Source organism: Dermochelys coriacea, chromosome 8, assembly GCF_009764565.3.
Source record: "Dermochelys coriacea isolate rDerCor1 chromosome 8, rDerCor1.pri.v4, whole genome shotgun sequence".
Classification (NCBI taxonomy): domain Eukaryota; kingdom Metazoa; phylum Chordata; order Testudines; family Dermochelyidae; genus Dermochelys; species Dermochelys coriacea.
In genome coordinates, this window is record NC_050075.1 from 108,516,675 (window position 1) to 108,522,704 (window position 6,030).

Sequence of the window (6,030 nt, forward strand, 5' to 3'; positions counted from 1 at the left end):
AGGTGACAACAAGGGGAGTGTGATTGGAAGATTTCTCCCCCTCTCCCTATGAAAGCAGGTTTTGTGGGGTATCTGGGAGGCCCGTTCCATGATGTGATCTACTTCTCTGGAGGAGTGTCCTTTGGTAAAGGGGATTTTAACTGTGTTTTGGTGGGTATCCTGGACTTTGTCCTGGGAGCGTGTTGGGTGGAGTCTGGGCGCCTTGCTGTAGATCAGATTTCTGGGTTACAGGATCGGTGACAGTAGGGGTTTTTTTGGCACATTCTAGCAGTATCAGCAGAGAGGACAAGCTGCAAATGGCCACAAAGATTGAATCTTCTCTCCCTAGTGGGGTTGGGGCAGTGCGGGGAGTGTTGCACTGCCTCTGCTGCCCACGCTAGGCCTGCTCTGGGGAAGGGGGAGGATTCGGTTTTCCAGGGCTGCCGAGCCAGCCCCCATCAGCAGCAATAAATGAATAAATCCTTCAGCTCCCAGCAGCCCCTCTGAGCTCTGGGAACATGGCATTGGCTACATCCTGAATCTGCTGCTGACAAACCAGAACTCTGGAAGGTTTCCCTGACACCTCCCTCTTCTCTTCCCCCCCCCCGGGCACACTGTTAGATGCCAGCAAGTTTTGCTAGCCCAGCTGCCCCCATCACGACTGGCTCACAGGCTCCAGGTTAGCATTCTGTAGGACTGGGCCTTATCCGTCTCACCAAAACTTTCTCTAACCTGTTCTCAGTCCCTGCTGGGATGGGGCCTCCCCACCTTCTTACTATAGGGTTGCCAACTTTTGAATCGCGTAAAACCGAACACCCCTGTCCCATCCCTGCCCCGCCCCTTCTCCAAGGCCCCACCCCCGCTTGCTTCATCCCCCACCTCCAACACTTGCTCTCCCCCACTCTCATTCACTGTCACCAGGCTGGGGCAGGGGTTGGGGTAGGGGAGAGGATTTGTGAATCACATTCACTGAATAGTTGTATGGTGGAGGGACTGAGGGCTCTGGCTGGGGGTGCGGGCTCTGGGGTGGGGCCAGGGATGAGGGGTTTGGAGAGAAGGAGTGGGTTGGGGGGTGTGGGTTCTGGGAGGGAATTTGGGTGCGGGAGAGGACTCCGGGCTGGGGCAGGGGGTTGGGGTAGGAGAGAGGGTTTAGGGTGCGGGGTCCTGGTGGTGCCTACCGCGGCTCCCGGGAAGTGGCTGCCAGGTCCCTGCAGCCTCTAGAAACATGGGCAGCCAGGGTGGCTCCACACGCTGCCCCTGCCCCGAGGGCTGGCTCCACAGTGCCTAATGGCCAGGAACCGTGACCAATGGGAGTTGTGGAGGTGGTCAGGAAGGCTCTGTGTGCTGCCCTAGTTCCCGGCCAATGGGAGCTGCGGACCCGGCCCTTGGGAGGGGGGCAGTGTGCAGAGCCTCGCTGGCCACCCATGCATCTCGGGGCTGCAAGGACCTGGTGGCCACTTCTGGGAGCTGCACGGAGCTAGGGCAGGCAGGGAGCCTGCCTTCGCCCCGGACCTCCACTGTGCCACCGACCAGCCTTTTAACGGCCCGGTCGGCACTGCAGACTGGAGCTGCCGGGGTCCCTTTTCGAGCAGGCTCTCCAGTCAAAAACTGGATGCCTGGCAACCCTATCTTACTGCCCAATTGCCCTTACTGGAAAGAATCAAATATCTAGCCTATGCTTTCCCCGTTTTAATTCCAGGCTGTTGCTCTGTGTCCTACTATCTTCTAAAAAGAAAAGGAGTACTTGTGGCACCTTAGAGACTAACAAATTTATTAGAGCATAAGCTTTCGTGAGCTACAGCTCACTTCATCGAAAGCTTATGCTCTAATAAATTTGTTAGTCTCTAAGGTGCCACAAGTACTCCTTTTCTTTTTGCGAATACAGACTAACACGGCTGCTACTCTGAAACCAACTATCTTATGAGACTGTGAATTAATTCCCTTCCTTCCGTTATGTTGTTACCTGGAAGAGATTGTGTCCGCTTGACTCTTCCATTCGCTAAATTATAAAACTTCAGCTCCTACAGTCTCTGTGCTGTATGCGTCAATCCTGAGTCATTTTTGGAGTTTTCTCTATCTTTCCAAAACTTTTGGGATCTTTCTAGCATAAACACAGAGCAGCATGTACACTCTTCCAACCAACCAAAGCCCTACCAAAACAGAACACCCTGCTGCACTCACAAATCTCCCCCCGAGAGAGAGAACAAACAATGTCTGATGGATGTTAGTCATGTTGCTTAATGCATGGTGGGAAGGCGCTCAGACACTACGGTGAGGAGAACCTGGACAGAATAGAATAAACCAGAAGGGTCCCCCACATTCCAGATGAGGCCATACAAAGGCATGTCTGGACATGCATTGTCTCTCCTCCTCACCCCCCTACAGACACACTAGAAAAGATCTTGATTTTGTTCATAACTGCATTATATTTCAGGATTGTACAGTAGTAGCTTTATCACCTGTTAGCCTCAGTCTCTCAGATTTGCTGTTATTTATTTCTTCTCCCTAGGTTTATGGATTTATATTTATTGGCATAGAATCTCATCTCGTTTCATGCAGTGCACAGCCTTAATGTCTCTGGGTCACTTTGGATGCCTTCTGCTGTGTGTTTGCTGTTCATCTGGTTAAAATCAATCACTGATGATATTGCATCTTTCTCTGCTTAATGAAATTTAAAATACAGGTCCCAGTGTTGACTCCTTCAGTGACCTATTCAAAGCTGTTACCCCTTTGGAGGTTTTACCTTTAATGATTACTCTTTGATCCTGATGCATCAGCCAATTCCTAGCCCACACGAAAATATTTGTATCTAGTTGGAATTTAACCAGTTTATTTTGTGGCTGCAACAAAAACAGAAGTGAGGGGATTGAGCAGTCAGTTACTTAATGACGATGGTCTTTTAGTAAAGGGAGAGCAAAACTGTTCTAATCAAACGGGGAGTGGGTCAGGGCTGGAGGTTTCACAGCTACACAGGCCACTGGCCATTCCTTTGGGCAGAACAGAGCTGGGTGTGCTGCAGCAATGCTGAGGCTCCAGAACTGGCCATAAAGCAGCTGGAGGTGGAAGATTCCTCCCCTGCTACTGCAGACCCCACAAACACACAAGCTGGTTACTTGGGTCTGGACTTATTATACTGACTCCCTGATTTTACAGTTGACTTCTCCCCCTCCGCCTGCCAAAAATACCCTACAACTTTAGTTTGGGGAATGATTCCAGGTGCGGTAACAAAGGTCAAATGCAAACAGAGTCCCTCCTGATGTACTGGAAGGATTAAAACAAAGCCATATATATAGAGAAGAAATGAATGCAACAAGCAAGCTGCCTTACCTGAATGTTTTGATTACTGCAGTTTAGTGGGGTCCCTTGGCAAGCACTTGGAGGCTCAGCAAGAGAGTAACAAAAAGAAAGGGAAGAGATGAGAGGGGCCCAGGGAGAGAGAGAGAGAGAAGTGGTTGAATATTTTGCTTGCAAAAGAGGTGTGGTGAGTTGGCTATTAGAGTCCTCCTGTCCTTCCTTCCCACCCTTTCTGAAGACAGGAGCCACATTTGGTCTTTCCCAGGCACCAGGTCCCTCTTCTGAGTCCCATGATAAATGGAAGATTATCTTTCAGAGCTTCTCTTCAGTGACTTCTTTTACAATTCTCAGTCAAACCACATCTGGACAGGCTGGTTTACAACATACAGGTGTTGTTTTGTCAGATACTCTTACCTTTGGTCTTGGCCTCTCAAGCTGCTCCCTAATAAATTCTCTGCTTCCTGCTCAAGGTTCCCTGATTTCCCCAATTTCATTATAATTTGTCGAATTTTTGGAAACATACTTTGGAGAGAGTCCAGAACAGAGCAACAAAAATGATAAAATGTTTAGAAAACCTGACCTATGAGGAAAAGTTAAAAACACTGGGTAAGTTTCTTCTTCAGAAAAGAAGACTGATTGGAGACCTGATAAGTCTTCAAATATGTCATGGGCTGCTCTAAGGAGGACAATGACCAATTGTTTTCCATGTCCACTGAAGGTAGGATAAGAAGTAATGGGTGTAATCTGCAGCAACGGAGATTCGGGTTAGATATTAGGAAATTTTTTTAACTCTCAGGGTTGTTAAGCTCTGGAACAGGCTTCCAAGGGAGGTTGTGGAATCCCCATGACTGGAGGTGTTTAAGAACAGGTTGGACAAATGCCTGTCAGGGATGGTCTAGGTTTACTTGGTCCTGCCACGGTGCCGGGGCTGGACTTGATGAGTTCTTGAGCTCCCTTCCAGCCCCACATGTCTATGATTATTGAAGAGTGATCAAAAATAGTTCAGTGAAACTGTGCTGTTGCGGAGCCTCCCCAACTCACTCCTCTTCTGTTGCACAGCTCTCATTCTGTCCTTCGTTCTCCTTTCCAAGCTTGTGTTCAAACTGCAGTGTCCCTTGCTAACCACTGCAAGGTGAGCAGGAGCAAAGCTGTTAAAATGAAGGATGTTTAATGTACACAATTTGAGCATGTTACAGGTAAGACTTTGTATCATGAGTACAAAGTTATGCTGTCACCTCCTGGTTTTTATGCTGATTCTGTGTCCTATTGTTCTTGGTGCACTGAATCAACAGGTTATGGCTCTACTTGTCTTTATAGACTCTTTGCTTATTTCCGGTGACTCACCTCACTTTTGTGTAATTTCATTTGGCTTTTTTGCCTTTCGAAGTCTGTATTTCTTGGCTGTCTTATACCTCTGGGTCAGCTGTGAACTCTTAACATGAAAACTATGCTCACAGGCCACCCAGTTATCCTGTAAAATGGGGTATGGCCCCTTTATCTGTCCCCCCAGTCATACTTTGGCATTAGTAACAAAGATCTGACTAAAAAAGAAAAGGAGGACTTGTGGCACCTTAGAGACTAACAAATTTATTTGAGCATAAGTTTTCGTGAGCTACAGCTCACTGCTGTAGCTCACGAAAGCTTATGCTCAAATAAATTTGTTAGTCTCTAAGGAGCCACAAGTCCTCCTTTTCTTTTTTGAGAATACAGACTAACACGGCTACTACTCTGAAAAAAGATCTGACTATCAGCCAGTCTCATCTTAATGGGCATGAGGCAATGGACACTGCACCCACTGGCCATCGCTGACCGAGTACAGCAGATTGATGATGGTAGTGTGCACACCAGCACCAGGTAGCTGGTGTTCCTGCAGAAACTAACATGTGTCAGTGCAAAGTGCTCACTGGGCACTCTCACTTGCTGTCTGTGACCATATGGAGAAACAAAGTGGTGCCCCAGGAGCTGAAGGATGCTAATGGTGGTACCATTTACAAACCAAATGATTTGTGAAAACTGCCACTAGCGTACCCCTTCTGCCCTGTGCCAGTGTGACTCCTGCTACCCGAAATGTTTTCCTGCCACAGACCCAACATGAACAGAGTCTGAGCTCAGAGCAGCATCTCAGACAGGGTTTCTGCCTTGGCTCCAGAAAAATGCCTTGAACCGCAAAATGACCCATACTCTGTCCTCAACTAAAGCCTCTGATGCTGAAGGATCACCTAGATTATGGAAACTGCTTTCAGGCTCTGAATGCTCCCAAAGGTGTGTGAATGTTGTGCACTACCTGTATGATGACCTGCAAGATCAGAGGGTATTGATGGGACGGCGTGCGCACCTCAGTGTTCACTGATATAACATGGTTGCAAGGAAAGCTAGAAGAAGCCAGACTGACCTTCTAGCTCAGTTCTGGCAGCGCTATCAGTGCCTGTGAGATACACATTTTAAAATATTTTAAGCTAAGTTTCTAGCTCGGCTGGTTGCAAAGAGAACTTTCCAAATACTACCTGATGGCAGTGCTGACTTTCTGAGTCTGCAGGAAGAACCAGCCTCAAATAATAGCTCTAAGAAAGGGATGAACATCTTGCACTCTCTTCAACCGGATGTTGATTCTGAAACCTGATGATGATAATTCAGCAGTATTAACAATTTACTGCTGCTCAATATGGGCTTGATCCTGCAAGATGCTGAGTAACAGGACTGTGATCCAGCAAAGCACCTCCTTTAATGTTAAGCATATAGATAAGTGAGGAGTACTGA